Here is a 17764-nt window from a genome sequence, read left to right as displayed (position 1 = left end):
ATGGTACTTCTGAGGTGGCAAGTGAAATATGTGGTGTATAATAGGTTCTTGATAAGTGGTTTGTTCTCTTTCCTTTTACTACTCCAAACGGTAGCAAAATAAAAATTTATAAATATGTGGTCATTTTTTTGTGAATAGGTATTTCTTTATGAAGAAACACAGGTTTGCATGAGTTGTGCCACATGCTGGGATGTTTAACTTTATATATTATATATAAATGTCGTATATAATTTACATTAAAAATGTTAAATGTCTTTGAAACTTTCTTAGAGGTATTTGCTTTTGCAGTGCCTCATTTACTTCTCTGTTCTATGTCTCAGTAAATTCATAACAGGTATTGGAATCTAGTTGGGGGGGGAATATCCAAAAGCTATTCAAGTATGTGAATACTCATCAAATATATTTTGTCCAAAAAGAAATGAATAGTAAAAAAAAATAGTGTGCAGAACACTTTATATGGTAAAATTATTGTATATCATGTATATCACATACCATATATATATTTCCACCTGGGAAACATTTGGAAATGGAGTTCCTGGGTATATTCAGGATACCAAAAGAGAGAGAGAGAGAGAGAGAGCATGCGAGTGCACAAGCTTGCACAAGAGAACTGCCCCTAATCACTGAGCTTAATTGGCATTCCTAAGGTCATCTTATCAACCACTCCGGATTCCTTCCAGCCTCACACAGCACACTGCCTTTCAGATCTCCTTTTTTTCCTAAGGACATAGACAAAGGAAGTGTCATATCCATATCATGAGGGGCCTCTTTAAGAACAGAATATCTGACCAGGCCTGGCAGGTATGTTTTGACTTGTATCAGCATGAAAGACAGTGGAAGGCCTCAGGGAACAGTTGGAGCGCTCACTCTTCCTTAGCCCTGCTCTTTGGTCTCTTGGCAGCAGTTCTTTAGTTCGGTATTCACTTCTCAGACTTTGATTCTGGATCTCTGAGTTACTGCCAAGAGTTGCCAGGAGTCAGATTCCAGAGCAAGGAATTGCTATTAAGTACCTACTGTAGGTCAGTGGCAACAGGAAAGAAGGCAGACAAGGTCCTGGATTTAGGAATTTCGAATTTAGTGGGGGAGACAGACTAAAACACAAATAAATATACTGAGTTAAAAATTTGAGTCATGTGGGGCACCTGGGTGGCTTAGTCGGTTAAGCATCCGACTTTCGCTTGGGTCATGATCTCGCGGTGCGGGGGTTCGGGCCCCGCACTGGGCTCTGTGCTGACTGCCGGGTCAGAGCCTGGAGCCTGTTTCAGTCTGTGACTCCCTCTCTCTCTGACCCTCCCCTGCTCACGCTGTCTCTCTCTCTCTCTCTCTCCTAGAAATAAATAAAAGATTAAAAAATTTTTTTGAGTCGTGTAAGAAATGGGATGTCAAAATATAAAATAAGAAAGCATTCCTAATTTCACCATTTGGATTTTTCCATGATTTTGAGGAAGCATAATTTACAACTCTAATCCTATTCTTTAGACGCTTAATCTTATGAATGCTTATAATTTATTTCTCTGAAAAACCTGATCTTGAATGCCAAGAAAGAAAAGAAAGGAAGAAAAACCAGAGGTTTGGATAAAGATAAGTAGTGAGGATGAAGCCTTCTTTCTGTGTAATAATAACTGCCTCTCTGTGCATGTGGGCAAATACAGAAAGCAGCAGGTCCTGCGAATTATATAATGATTACTTTAGCAACGAAGAGTCGGAAAGCTGGATGGTGTAGGATCAGAGACTCTACAGTCTCAAAGCCTGAGTTTGAATTCTAGCTCTGTCACTTACAAGGTAGTGATTTTTGACAAGTTACTAAACTTTGCTGATCTCCACTGTCTTCATCTGTTAAAATGGATATTAAAGTAATACTCCATAGGATTAAGAATTAAGTAAGATGATTCACATAGAGCACCTAGCATATTATATTGTCCACAGGTATTAGCTACTTTTACTAATGTGAAATATCTTTTGATAACTGTGGTAGTAAGATTGGTCTTCATTTATTTCATCTATAAATATGTCTATATGTATATACATGAATATATGAAGTTTGTAACTATTGAGAATATGAGAAAATGCTGAGATGATAAGGAAATTTGTTTGTAAAAGCAGGCATATTTCCAATGTATATACGTCCATTTTTTATTGAATGTTATTGATCTTTTTCTTTAAAGTCTTACTTGAGAATAGAAGTGTCACATCTTTAAAGATAGGTTTTATATTGTCCTGAAGATATTTAGTCACTAGCTTCTGTGTGTTACATTGAAATCTGCATTTTTCATATTATAGTAATTATCATGTTTTATTCAATTTTACTTACCTTTACTCCTATTTTTCTTTGACTGTTGCTTGCATATAATGCTGTCCCTAGAATATAGTAAGCACCAAAGAACCTCTTGTTTAATGAGTAAGTAGATAAATGATCAATCACTAAAACATAAGAAAATGGTCATCACCATAATAGAAATGCAGATAAGGTGTGGATTCACAAATTCTGTAGTCTGGGCTGGCAAACTACATTTTCTTCATGATGCTTCTCACACTTATGTTAACATCATCAATATTCATGGCCTAAGTAGATATTATCAGGCTATATGCAAAGAGTTACATAGCATTCAACCTAACAATCTCTTTGAAACATCATAAATACACATAATTATGAAAATTAAGTGAGTAGTTTTGCTGAGCTTGATTGACTACAAAATGGTACTAATTCATCAATCTTGCCTGTGTCCATATGGTTTGCAGTATGACTTTGCTGCTACTCTCAACAAAAAAGGGAAACTGTTTTCCCATTTGGGATACCCTTGATACTTGCTTTTGCCAAGAGAATCTTTGGAGAGTGGCTTTGCACTAGTTCTAAGCCTAGGTCTGGAGTGGTTTTGTAAATTTTCTCTTTTGGAACCCTGATACTATCATGTGAACAGATACAATCTAACCTGCTGGATAATTAGAGACACATGAACATGCTTGACAACAGTTAGTTGATCACCAGGTCAGTGAACCTCCAAGCGATGGCAGAAACAGAAGCAAAAATAGACACAATCAGCCAAGCCTGGTAAGACCAGCAAAGTTGCCTGGCTGATGCATAATCCTAGAAGCAAAAATACATCCTTGTAATTTTAAGACACTGGATTTTGGTGTAATTCATTATACAGCAATATATAACTGGTTTACATAGGCACTCACATGGAATCAGTTATGTATGTAATATATGCATATTCAGTCACACACTATACATGAAATATACTTACAACCTTTAGATTGTGCAATAGGTATGTGCCATGCATACATTTAAATATATTTATATACATGGAGGGCAGAGAGCACACATGTGTACAGAAGAGAGTTTGATAAACTCAATTTTTCATCTCTTCTCAACAACCCCAATGACAACAGAAAATTCTAACTCTAACTTTAGTTTAGAGCTGTTCCGTTGTGACTCTCTCTCCATAAGTAGTCTTAGCTCATAAATTTCCTATAAGTAGTAGCTGCCACTCAGTGATAGTGGCAACTGTAGAAAACAGAATAGAAATAGAAGATAAGTTTGAATCTTTCTGAAGATTGTCAGTGAAGAATCAGGTTTAAAGCCCCAGGAGGTAACCTAAAAATTTGGTTTCAAAATGTAATCTCCCACAAATGTGAAATGGCTAAGGTTCATGGAATGTCATAATTTTAAACCTTCATTTTATCCTCTGAGTAAGAGATGGCTAGGCCAAACTTGTCAAGGAATTAATTTAATCATAAACATATGAAAATCTTCAATTTTTCTTTTCTTTGGCAGTGTTCCAATATTTCAGATTGTTATTTCTAATATTCCTCTAATATTAAAATTCAAAATATCACTATATAATTATAATTATGAGATTGTTCAATTATGGATTTGTGGGTTCTATGTTGACATTATTGGGGGGAAAACTTTCAATTAAAAGTTCTGCATGAAACGCATAAAATGGATGAAAAATAGTAAAGAATTACTAGGTAAAATATGACAACTGGAGAGGGAGCCAGAAAATATGAAGACCTGGGGTGCCTGGGTGGCTCAATATGTTGGGCATCTGACTTCAGCTCAGGTCATGATCTTGTGGTTCATGGGTTTGAGCTCCATCTCAGTTCTGTGCTGACAGCTTAGAGCCTGGAACCTGCTTTGGATTCTCCGTCTTCCTCTCTCTCTGCTTCTCCTCTGCTCTCTCTCTCTCTCTCTCAAAAACATTATTTTTTAATAAACATTAAAATAATGTTGAAAATATGAAGGCCTGATGCCCCTTGGCAATCAAGACCCTACCAACTTGCAAACGGTATCTTAGTTTTGAGGTCTTGCAAAGTAAAAGTCTAAATATAGAGTATCTGGTAAACCATCTGCTCATTAAAATGAGATCAGAATAAGAGTGAATCAGAAGTAGACCAGGAGACTACAAAGGATAGTTTACTTGACAAGGATAAGAGATGAGGAGGAGGAGAAGAAAGAGGAGGAAGAGGAGGAGGAGGAGGAGGAGGAGGAGAAGAAGGAGAAGAAGGAGAAGAAGAAGAAGAAGAAGAAGAAGAAGAAGAAGAAGAAGAAGAAGAAGAAGAAGAAGAAGAAGGAGAAGGAGAAGGAGAAGGAGAAGGAGGAGGAGGAGGAGGAAGAGGAGGAGGAGAAGGGGGAGGAAGGGAAGGAGAAGGGGGAGGAGAAGGGGGAGGAGGGAGAAGGGGGAGGCAGAGGAAGGGGAAGGGGACAGAGAAGAGGGAGAAAGGAGGAGAAAAAGAAGAAGAAACAGAGGAAAATCTTGGTCAGCCATATCAACAAGGTGAACCCCAGATTCTCATCACTGAAGTGGTCTAGGGAACTATCTCACAGTAAATTGTGTTTAAGGTAGTTCTGTCCTGGTCACTTGGCAAGAGAGCAAACACTGATCCATTACGTAAAAGCCATATTTATTGTAAACTTCTAGAAACCACGACAGTAATAATATTTACAAAGCAATAAATAGTGCAGTGGTTGAGATGTTTTCAACTTGACACTAGAAAAGGATACAGAGAATTGCCCTGGAGGAAGAGATTCTAGGTTTCTTTTAGAATGAGAAGTTGAAGGAAAGGACTAGAAAAGAGATTGAAAATATAGAGAATGTTGTAATAACCACTATTCAATTCCAGAAGGCACAAAATGATGCAGAAGTTGTAGAGAGGTAGAAGAGTGGTCAGAAAAAGGATTAGAATAGATGATTTGTTGTGATGACTTGAGAATCATGGGATTTTTGTAGGAAGGGACATGCCTCCAGGATATGAGATATTCTGTGTGATAGCTCTTGATGACCTCAATATACAAAGTTAGTTCTATGAATGTGTTAGTGTCTATGAAGAATTTTCTAAGAGCACGTGCTGTGATTGCAACTCTCTTGACTCCTCAAGAGCTAAGATCAGAGTTATCTTACACCCAAAATTTCAAGACTGTTTCTAGGTAGGGCGTTCTACTCATGTTCTGGGGCTTCTCCTTTCCTTTCAAAGATGAGATATGGCATTATCACCATAAAGTTCTCTAGAGGCCACTAAATAGACCTCTAAAATGTATTCTAGATATCTTGCTCTTATAAAAATTTCTTAAATTGTATTTTCCACTTTTTTGCTTATGTGTAAATGCTCAATGAATTCTGTACAGTAAAGTTACTCTCACAATCTTTTGCAGATCTTGGATTCTTTTTTTTTTTTAATTTTTTAATGTTTTTTTTTAATTTATTTATGAGAGAGAGAGAGAGACAGTGTGAGCAGGGGAGGGTCAGAGAGAGGGAGATACAGATTTTGAAATATGCTCCAGGCTCTCAGCTGGCTGTCAGCACAGAACTTGACACAGGGCTCGAACACACGAACTGCGAGATCATGACCTGAGCTGAAGTCGGATGCTTAACTGACTGAGACACCCAGGCACCCCAGATCTTGGATTTTTTTTAATGTGTATACATATGTACATATATATGTACAGTCTGAGAATAATGCCATTTTCTTTTTGTAAAAGCATCATAAATTCTATTTTCTGGCTATATTGTGTGGGTTAGCACTGTGAATAAAATTTGAAAATTAGTGATGTTAATGGACATTTTGTTTTGTTCCCTTTAACATAGAATGCATCTATCATTTTATCACTATGTATGATATTTAAAAGGTGTTTTGATAATGTGTTAGTCAATTAAGGAAATTCCAAGCTATTTAGACTCAGCAAGGCATTTTATCATGAGCATCATTAAATATTTTGACATGCTCATAAATTGAAAAAATATATATATATTGGTCTGCAGACACCAGAATTGGATTTAAACTGTTTATTCTACCAACAGTGTGCATGAATATGCATATTTTCCCAGGCTAACCAATCAGTGTCAACCATTTACTTCTGAAAGCCAGCCAGTCAGGTAAAGATTTATTCAAATAAACCTGCCTCTGAGAATCAACCAATCAACTCACCTCTGAGTAACCAAGCTTTACCAACTGATGACACCCACCATACCCATCTCTAAAAGTCCACCCTCTTCTAATTTCCTCTGATCCTAAACACTCTATATATGGTTAACGTACTGCTCTGTTTGGGAAGATTGTGACTGACTAGCACAGATCTCCCTTCCTAAAGTAAGCAATGAATTCAGTTTTTCTTTTTATTTACTGAAATATCATCTGAAAACTGCCTCTATTATAATGATAATACTTTATTTTTTTAATGTTCTACTTATTTACAGAGAGAGAAGGAGAGACAGAGAAGGGGAGAGAACACAGGCAGAGGAGGGGCAGAGAGAGAGGGAGATGCAGAATCCGAAACAGGGTCCAGGCTCGGAGCTGTCAACGTAGTGCCCAACATGGGGCTTGGACTTACATACTGTGAGATCATGACCTAAGCTGAAGTTGGATGCTTAACCAATTGAGCTACCCAAATGCCCCTATAATTATCATACTTAAAAAATATGTTAATATGATGAAGCATATGTTTTTAATGTTAAACTAGCCACGTGTTTCTGGTATAAATCAAACAGTAATTATAGTGTTTTGCTTTGTAAATATAAGCTGGTGGAATCAAATTGTTAATATTGTAAGCAGGATTTTGCATCTATATTTGTGAAATTGACATGTTTTTTTCTTATACTCTCCTTATCAATATTGTTATCAGGACATTTCAAACTTTATAATTTGAATTTTTCTGTATTTGGGGATAAATTACATGAAATTGGAAAGGTCTAGCATAAGTAATCTGGGCTTGTTTTGGTTAGCAGATTTATAACTACTTACTTTGATTGTTTCTCTACCACCTCAAAGTTTTCTCAACCTTATTACAGCTACAGTAACCATTTCTATGCAGATATTGATTTGCTTTATACAAGGACTATTGGGCAACCCATCACTTGAGCCACTCCACGTACCTGTTATTTTCTACTATTTGCAAAATTTAATTTTGTTCACTTTCAGCTTTATTTATTCATTTTCAGAAGTTTTTGTCTTTATATACTTTATTCATCATTTACAAGTCTGTATCTAATAATTCTATTACATAAAAACATTGCTTGTTGTATCTATGTTCTTGCTCTTGGAAGACTGAATAAGTATTATGTCATTTGGGGTTGTGAATTCACATTCACGGAGTATTTATCTGTAGGAATTCTCTCTAATCTAAAGTAAATGTTCTTTTAGAACACTTTTGCCATGTTTCTATCACTTTTGGTCCCACTTGAGATTGTTTTCTATATTAATTTACTGGATTGGGTGTTCCTGGATAATGCAAGAGGGAAAATATTTAGTCTCCTATGAAGTCATAATCATATTTTTTAATTCTCAGGAAAACTATGTTCATTTCTCCATTAATCCCAAGTAAAAACAGATGAGTTCTTTTGTTTCCCAGCTGTTAAAGATTTATTGTTTTCAATCCTATCTGTTCAATGATAGTGAATGTCCAAATAAATGATGATGTAATCTTTTAGATGTTCTGAATTTCAGTTACCCACCATATGGGGGCCCAATGCTTACCTAGCATGTGGCTGTTAAAACCAAAAATTTTAGTCATTGAAACTGCAGCATCCAATCCCAGCCCATCATCCCTTCCAATAGTGGTTGTCTTTAGTTTCAATGTCTTCGTTGTCGTCCATTAAGATTGCTATCCTTATATACTCAGTTATAGTTTTTAAATAATGTCTGTTTAGCATGTATATAGGAGAGTATTCAGGACATTTAGACTGCCTAAATACTGAAAAAAAAATCCAAATTATTTATTTCTTAAGTTCATTTCAAAGTTAATTAAAATAAAATTCTCAAATGCCTCACTTTCCACCTGATATGAGGGGAAAATACCTTAATCACATCTGTCTACATAGAAGATCTACACAATGGGTTTGACACATAGACACAGAAAAAACAAGCTACTGCAAATAGTTGTACAACATGGAAATCTTCAATAGCTTTGCTGGTGGAAGGGAATATAATTGTAGACATTTCTATCCAACTAAAATTAGCAGTTGCTATTTTTCTACCCCAGAAAAATGCATCTAATAGCAGTTTACTGAAACTCCATCATTGCAAAATGTCACTAGTATAGGGGAAAAAAATCCCTGCTCATATAATCAGAGAAATACTATGTTTAGCTCATTTCTCCAGTCTATCAACTTCTAAATTTAATAGTTTTTAAGTATACCTACAGTAATGAATTATGAAATTATGAAGAAATGATTTATTACACAAGCCTTTGATTCATTAACTGCCACCTATGATCATAGCCACCATTTAGAAGTGTCACTTAGAAATGAAGTTTTAGATAAACATAAATGTGTATACTATAATGTGTAAAACTCCTTGAACAGAAAACAAATATAGAACTGGTGATTTAAGCAACTTTAAAAATAGTTGCTTGCATAATTTTGTTCAAATGAGGTATCGAATCACATTTTTAATAGATAACTACACTGAATACTTATCATGACATTCACGGATTTATTGTCTTTCAGCTCCAAATCCATTCTTTCTTGCTATGTATTGTGTAATTGGAATTGTTCCAACCCACCCACCCCACATTTTTCTTTGATACCTAGCACAATGTTTATAATTAGATGGCATTAAAAGGGGTCTGGAAGGAAAAGTAGAAGGTTTATTGTTTTTTTTTTCCCCCTGGTTCTAGTGTGTTTTATTTTTCCTGCCTCTGATGGTCAGTGGTTTGAGAACCAGCTGTTGGGACCGTGCCTTCAGCAGGATTCACCAGTATCCCAGTGGGCAGTTCCCTTGCTAGTGGTGTGTGGGAGACCCAAGGGTGCATCCCCCCCCCCAGTGAGTTTCACATCACTGCCAAGTAAGATTGTCATACTTAGCAATTAAAGATACAAGACAGTTAAATTTGAATTTCAGATAAAATTTTTTTGCAATATTTGAGATATACATATGCTACCTTTTATTTGTTATATATCTGACATTCAAATTTTGCCCTACATCCCCTATTTTATCTGCAACCCTATATCCAGTGGGACTTTTCTATTTATCAGTGCAGAGAGGTGGCATTTTTGCTGGTAGTTTTCTGCTCAGCAGCTCTGCTCTGCAGTACCTCTGTGAATTTTGTCATCCAGTGGTCCACAACCATACCATCTCCACCAAAGTTTGAGTTTGAGCCTGAGTTGGGGTCAACGGGGTTAAGGGGGCTAGTTCTTCTAGTTCGTGTTCCTCCTCACATCCTCTTCCTTGGCTTTGCATGTAACAGCTGTTCCCTATGTTTGCTATTCCTGGATTCTTCAAGAGTTGCTTTCTGTTTACTAAATCTTAATTAGTTAATAATTCTTTATATATTTTTTCATGCCAATTACAGTAACTGATTCTGTTTCTTAATTGGATCCTGACTGATGCCGAATTAGTGCTGGAAGTGGCCCTAAGAGATAAACCTTTAAAGTTGAAATTTATGGATTGGTTTGGTCGTGCTCGTGGGCTTGAGCAAGGTGGTGATATCCTGACCATTGGGACACAGGATGCTAATAATTCAAAGCATGTAGTGGCATCGCAGTTAATCAGACTACCACCTGTGGTTGATTCTGATGAAGTGCCAACTGAAGCACGTGCCTCGGGACCCTAAGTGGCTGTAGCACTTGACCGTTAAGCAATCACGATACATAGAAGCATTGTGATGTAAGAAGAGTCTGCTGAGTGCACTGGAGCACTTACAAAAAATAAATGACAAGATCAAGTCCTTTAACCCTCGGTTCAATCATGATCTGAAAATCAGAGCTTTCATGACAGCCCTTACAGAATCTCTTATATTTTTAGCCATAGAGCTGATTCTGCTCAAAAATCAAACAATAATTGTGAAGGTTGCTAAATAACATCAATTGAATTCACGATGTCACCATGTGACACAGTTTCTCATGTGAACGCGGCATTGATTTGGAAAGAACGGAACCAACCTTGGAATTCAAGACATTAGCTTGGACCTAGACAGAACCGGCATGTCAAACTCACAAGTCAATTCGAGCTTCCCTTGCGAGTGGAAGAAGCTTTTCCTTTGTGTCAAAGAAGTGTGCTTTGTTTGGAGACACTTTTATAACCTCACCTCTTATAGATGCTTTTTTCAAAGGATGCTTTTACTCCTCAAGAACCATCACAACTACCCCTTGATGCCACTAGAGCCATAACTAGAGTCAAATATCAGAATATGTCCAGTGGTATGAAGAGCCGGTGGCTCACACCTTCCAGCATATTTCCAGCATCTAAACAAGCAGTTTCCTTGCTCACACTATTTGGAAGGCACACTGGTAATTACCCTCTAGCAAGCTTCACTGTCATTTTACTGAGAAGCTTCTTGGTGTGTTTTGCTGGCACCCACACACATGACTTCCATGGGAGAGGTGTGCTGGGGGATCCCCTGGTTTTCATCCTCTGGGGTGTTTTGTCAGCACCCTGGCACATGGCTTCCTCACTCTTGGTGTTCAGAAGAGCCAGGATCCCACATCTTTCAGTGAGTGTTATTAACAGCCCAGTAGCCATTTTCTTATTCTCAGCTAAGAGAAACTGCTGTAAAGGTCTTTTCAATAATCTGGTGGTAAGGTGCAGGGGGAAGGGAAGAGGTCTATAGTCCTATGATCAGATCTCGGTCTTTTAGCCAGCTTCTGCCTCTGGACTGTGAACTACACATGATTTCTCAGGTTTTGGTGTTGCTATTGTTGGCTTGATTGTTTCTCATGTTTAGGTGGGACAGGATGGCTACAGTGAGCTGAAGGGGTATCTCTGTTCTTCCACATAGAAGGCTAGAGCTGGGTGGAGTTGGGTAATTCCCTTCCCCCACGCTCTGATAACATTCCATCAGCTTAGGACCTGGTTAACTAGTTTCCCCAGAGGACAGGACTTGTTAAGAACATGGTGCTCCAGAGTATTTAAAAATGTTTCCTTTCCTCCTCCTGACATAAACAGGAGGGAAGTTTTCTCTGATATTTACTGTGGGAACCTAGTACAATTCCTAAAGGTAAATCTCAACAATACTATGGGGACCCACTATGATTGGATCCCCTAACTCTAAAACTGGTCCAAATAGAGCGTCTAGCAGTTAATGAATTACAGACCAGGTTTTTCTGCCAGCACAACAAGTTGTTGCCACTTGCAAGTAGTGTTGATTTTTCAGTTTATTTAGCTTTTTACTTGTTGCTAGGACAGAATGGTGACTTCCCAGATCCTTAATACAAAACTGGAAATTGGAAATCTATAAATTTGTTATATGAAGATAGTACTATTTATAGCTGTCTCTTTTCAAGTTCTCTTTGACTACTTTTAGGAATCACTTCTTACTAGTAATAAGTTTTATATTAAATTCTTCTTCTTCAGGTAATTGGTCTGCTTTCTTTCTGTTGACTGGACCCTAATACATTTATAATTACATTCTGCCCATATTTAAACACATCTGGGAAGCAAATTGACGGCTTCTACCACAGATTAACAATATGCAATTTCAGCTGGGTGGTATATGTAGCATCTCCAGTGTTCAAGGCTCTGTAAGTACTGCAGTAAAAAAGCTGTAACTTCACAAGTAGTGTGGATTTAGGCTTAGAGGGCATAGGGATAAGTATCCATAGACCTCAGAAATCATATCTGTGGTAAGTTTATGCCCCCGCATGATTTTTAAACCACACATTACATGTATGACCTCCTTGACAACAATTTAATTAATTATCTTTCCTTGTACATTAAGTAAAGTTGTCTTTCAATGTTTGCAACCCAAACCTTGATGAGTACAGCACCAAATATCAAGATAAATTCCCTGAAAAGTTCTTTCATAATTAGTTGACAGACTTCTACTAGACCGATGATTTAAATTCTTCATGGATTTGGCATACAATGAAAATCTTGACTCATGTAACAATTAATTTTTGTTATTAAATTAGCTAGCTAGATTTAAAAAAATAGACCTAAAGTCTGGCTATTGAAGTTTTCTTAATATATGGAAAATTTGGTTTCAAAGTTTTGGCCATCTGGCCTATCTTGTAAGGGCCAACAGCCAAAAACAGAGATAGATATACTGGTCTATCATAATAGTTTAGGAAATTATTATAAATTTAACAGCAGGGTGTATGGCTATGTACATGTGGAAACTGGTTAGATGGTGTAGGTGAATAGGGAAAAGGATGGTGACGGTGGAAAAAAGCTAACAGAGGACGGGGAGGAAGAGACTTCACAACATGGAGACAAGCAGAGGGGCTACAGCATACTTGCTGGCCAGTGAAAATTTCCTGATTTCAGAGAAGTTTGAAGGATTTGAAGAACAGGGATGTTCAATACCAAATTATAATTTTTTTCTTCAAAGGATGATCTCATAACTGCTAGCATTTTTTTAAAGTTAATTGTAATACATGTTGTAGCTTTAATTAAAATATTTAAAATTCAATCTCGCAATTTTTCTTTAGAAACTCTTGATGAAGGGGCGCCTAGGTGGCCAAATAGGTTAAGCATTTCGGCTCAGGCCATCACCTCACATTTATGAGTTTAAGCCCCACATCGGGCCCTGTGCTGACAGCACAGAAACTGCTTGGGATACTTTCCCTCTCCCTCTATCTGGCCCTTCCCTGCTCATGCACACAAGTTCTCTCTTTCTCTAAAATAATAATAATAATAATAATAATAAAAATAAATAAGGGCGCCTGAATGACTCAGTCCATTAAGCGTCTGACTTCAGCCTTGGTCAAGATCTGGCTTTCCCAAGTTCAGGCCCGGTATCGGGCTCTGTGCTGACAGCTTAAAGCCTGGGACCTGTTTCAGGTTCTGGGGCTTCCTCTCCTTCTCCCCCTCCCCCACTGTGCTCTGTCTGTCTCTCAAAAATAAATAAACATTAAAATATATTTTAAAAATTAAAAAATAAATAAACTTTTAAAAATAATAAAATCTTGATGTAGTAATATCCCAGGCCATTCTGATACATGTGATTATTAAAATATCTTTTTTTTTCCTGAAACCTAGAACTCTAATTGGCCCTCCCCTCACTCCATTTTCTCTAACAGAGGCCATTTTGATTCTCCACATAAACATATTTAATAGGTGACCATTTACTTTCCAAATAGTTTCTTCAGTGTGCTTCTCAAAAGTTTGTTACATCATTTTCAGTGGAAATAAACATTTAGATATGGCAAAGAATTTAAATAAATATTGATATTCATTAACAATGTATTTATGTTCTAAAGCTCGGAGAAATTAACATTTTTATAGATTTGGCATTGAGAAATTTTCCAATTGCCAAGAAAATGACACTATAAATCCAGAGTAAAATTGACCTCACTATTTCCACTGTATACTCCATTGCATAGCATGAATTTGTTTCATAAACAACTCTTAGAATATCAGTGCAGGGAATTCAGTGAGAGTTTTGTCCAGGAAACAATGCAGAACATAAGAAGTTTTTGTATAATACAAAATAGATTCCCAAAATAAAAACAAAATCCTAAGTCTAAAAACACAAAAGGATTTTATTATTGTTTACAAAAGTTGAGAATTTAAATTCAGAATATATAAATATATATTGTGATCATATTTGAAAATGTGGTGTGTATTCTGAAGTAAAACTATGTTCTTCCAGTGACATTGAGTTTTTTAAATTAATAGCAAGTTACATACAGCAGGAGGGCAGAATTTTAGGAAATAAGTAACTGATATATATCATGCATATAGGTGAGGATGCTTAATGCAAATTTAAAAAAATAAATGGAAACTAATGTATCACTTGTATAATTGTCTGACTGATGTATTGGAAATAAATGAAAAAATTATGTCATTTAGAAAAAAATGGAAATTGTTAGTTTTATGAAGAGATGGACAGTAGTGAGCAAAGGGCAATAATAAAAGACTACCCAGTTATTTAAAATAAAAGGAAAAAGGGATGCCTGGGTGGCTCAGTCAGCTCAAGTCATGATCTTGCAGTTCATGAGTTCAAGCCCTGCCATAGGACTCTGTGCTGACAGCTCAGAGCCTGGAGCCTGCTTCAGATTCTGTGTCTCCCTTTCTCAGTCTCTCTCTCTCTCTCTCTCTCTCTCTCTCTCCTCCCCCCCCGCCCGCTCACACTCTATCTTTCTCTCAAAAATAAATAAACATTAAAAAAATAATAATAAAGGAAAAATTATCCCCTATAAATTACCCAAACCATACATAATGGATGCAATCAAAGTTATCCAAAATTATCTCAAAGAGGCTGACACAGTATAAGACAAAGCTTTACATCAACTTAACAGATGAGTTCATTTATCTATAGAAGGTTTATGCTTTAACTTGGAGTTTGGTTAGAAGAGAGAAGAGAGTCAGAGGGATTGAGGTCAGCAGAGCCAGTGCAAACCCATTTGCTGTGTCAGTGATTTTGAACTACAGTACATCTGTCTTTTCTCCACTATGCATGTCCTGGTCCTGATTACACTCTGAATCAGAATTCACAGTTTAGGGAAGTGAGATTTGCACATGGGCTTGTAAAATTGCTCCCCAAGTAATTCTGATGTTCACTACTTGAAAAGATTATTGACTTAAAATATTTGATTTTTTTTTTTTTGAGAGAGAGAGAGAATCTCACGAGGGGTAGAGAGACAGGGAAAGAGAGTGAGAAAGTGAGAGAGAGAGAGAAAGAAAGAGAGAGAGAGAAGCTCTAAGCAGGACTCAAGCTCACCCAAAGTGGGGCTGGAGTTCACCTGAAGTGGGGTTTGAACTCATTAACCATGAGATCATAATCTGAGCTGGAGTTGGATGCTTAACCGACTGTGCCATCCAGGTACCCCTAAAATAGTTGAATATTTAGGAAGTGGGCCTGAGTACAGTGTAGATGAATTTATATAGTTAATTGACTAACTTCGTGTAATAATCTTTCAAATAATGCTTATTCTGTTTATAAATTGATCGAATACATAGATCTTTACTAAGTATATGCTAATTGAAAACGAGAACTTATATTTCTAAAACACATTTTAAATTTTCCTCTGAATATATGACTGTGAATCTGTTCTCTTTTTTCAGAGAAAAAGCACAAAAGGCATTCAAGACTTTCAAACATCCATGTTTAAGGGCAGAATTGTCTAGGTTTATTTTACAGAAGAAAGTGTTTTTAAAGGGGAAAAAAAAAACAGTGTACTTTTTACCTAGAAGACTGTTAATAATTATCTTATTGCTACCATTAAATCTATACCATGATAATAAGAAATACAATCCCATCGTATAGCACTGTAGCTTATGTATTTATGAATATACTCCGCATGCTCAGGAATCCAAGCTCTTGTCCTCAGTTTAAGTTTCTCCCCTGAGTTCCAGTTGCATATCCTCCCTACATTGAAAGTGGCAATTCCATTTTGGATAGGATCCTCAGTATCAATAGGACCAAAAAAGTACTTTTCTCAAAATACTCTTCCAGCCTTGGTCATCCCCATCTTAGTAAACGGTACCGCCTTTACTCAATTGCTTAGGCCACAAACCTAGTTGTTAACCTTGACTTCTCTCTTTGCCTCCAACCCATAACCATTAGGATTTTTTGATTACTTCCCTTCATCCAGCCAGGAACTAAACATCAGTTTAAAACACCCCTCTCCCTCTCTGAATTGCTGCCATAGCCTCTGGCTTGTCTTCCTGCTGTATCCTTCTATTTCCCTTAAAGTTAGGTGGTCATCAGTGATTTTATAAAATGTAGAATTCATTCATCTCACTCCACTGTCCTAAACCCTGCAAATGGTCTCCAGACATTTTAGAATGAAAGCAAACTCCTTAGCAGGGCCTACATAACCTCACCTAATCGGCCCTAGGAAGACCTCCAATTTACCACTCTGCACTCCCTTCTTCCCCCAAGCTGTTCCCTTTGTAGACTGACTTACTGGCCTGTGCTCACTATTCCGGTCCTTTGGAAAGCTTGTCCTTCAGAGCAGTGTGACTCACTCCTCTGGTCATTTCTATCTCTTTTCAAGTGTACCGCTTCAAAGAGACTATTAACCACCCTAAGTAAAATAGTTTCCCCCAAACTACTCCCTATGCCTTTGTTTGGTCATTTGTCTTGCTTCCTCTTTTGATTACACAGGTCTTAGTTACTTGTTTAATCTGTTTCGCTCAGGAGAGTATGAACCATGAATCAGACTTTTAAAAATACCAAGTTAATTTTGGTGTTTTAATGAAAATTATTTTTATATTATTATTGTGAGCTCAGAATTTAGAACAGTACCTGCGTATTAATCAAACAGTAAATGTACTTTAGATGAATGAATTAGAGATGAAGAATGTTATATAATGCCTCCTTTCTCCAAGTATCTGTCACCTCTATCACAAAGCCTGAATGGCCTAGACCCGCGAGACACTTTTTGTCTGTTTGACACTCATTTTCCTTATTCAAGAGCCGCTTGTTGATATAGAGAAGGCAGATGCTCAAAATGCTGCCCTTTAGCATTCATTCTCTCCCATCAAATCCCGCTACTACTCACCTCTTCAAACCTGTGTCAAACCTGAATTCTTGGACTTTTTCACTGAAACTGATGACAGACACCTTTTAATGCTATTCAGTTTTTCATTTTGCACTTATTAATTGAGTGGTATTTGTATATTAATAACTAAATAAAAACCCAGCACCCCTTTCTTTACTGTGTCCCCCAACATAGCACATTCTAAATTCAGCTTACATTCAAAATTTCCCTAATTTCTGACTCTCAAGTCTTATCTCTGACTATTTTCATATAAATCTTCTAGAAGAGCCAGATCAGAAATGATCTCATACAGGTATTCTGAGATAAACTATTAGAAGTGTTATTTAGGTATCTAGGAGGTTGAGAAAGTGCTAGATACAGGATAAGGAATCGATGAAAGGAAATAAATAGTTTATGTTTTTATAATCCACTAGGTTGTGAGGCAAATTGTGAGGACATAACAGGGAAAAGATTGGTCATGAAAGGATAATTCCTCACATTGAAGAATATGTGAAGATGTAATATTCTGTTTCTCCCTCTCTCTCTCTCTCCACACACACATATATATGTGTGTATGTGTACAGAATACATATGTATAGAATACAAATATTTTTGTGTGTGTGTATATATATATATGTATATGTATATATATATATAACTGTTTCTCAATCCCCTACTAGCTCCAATCACTCATACATTCTCAATGTTAAAATAGAATGTGTTTTAAGGTCACTAAATGTTTACTTATATCTATACAATTGACTGGAAATCTGTCTTTGCATCTGTATGTTTGAAGTTAGGAGGTCCTTGAAACTATTTGTTAGGAGGCATATGCTTGCGTGTGCCAGATGGTTTGTAGAAAAACATAAGAAGCCAGGATTACTGGCTTCAATATTACTTTG

The sequence above is a fragment of the Hyaena hyaena genome, unplaced genomic scaffold (genome assembly GCF_003009895.1).
Source record: "Hyaena hyaena isolate Hyena2069 unplaced genomic scaffold, ASM300989v1 scaffold_1199, whole genome shotgun sequence".
Lineage (NCBI taxonomy): Eukaryota > Metazoa > Chordata > Mammalia > Carnivora > Hyaenidae > Hyaena > Hyaena hyaena.
This window is presented reverse-complemented; position numbering follows the sequence as displayed.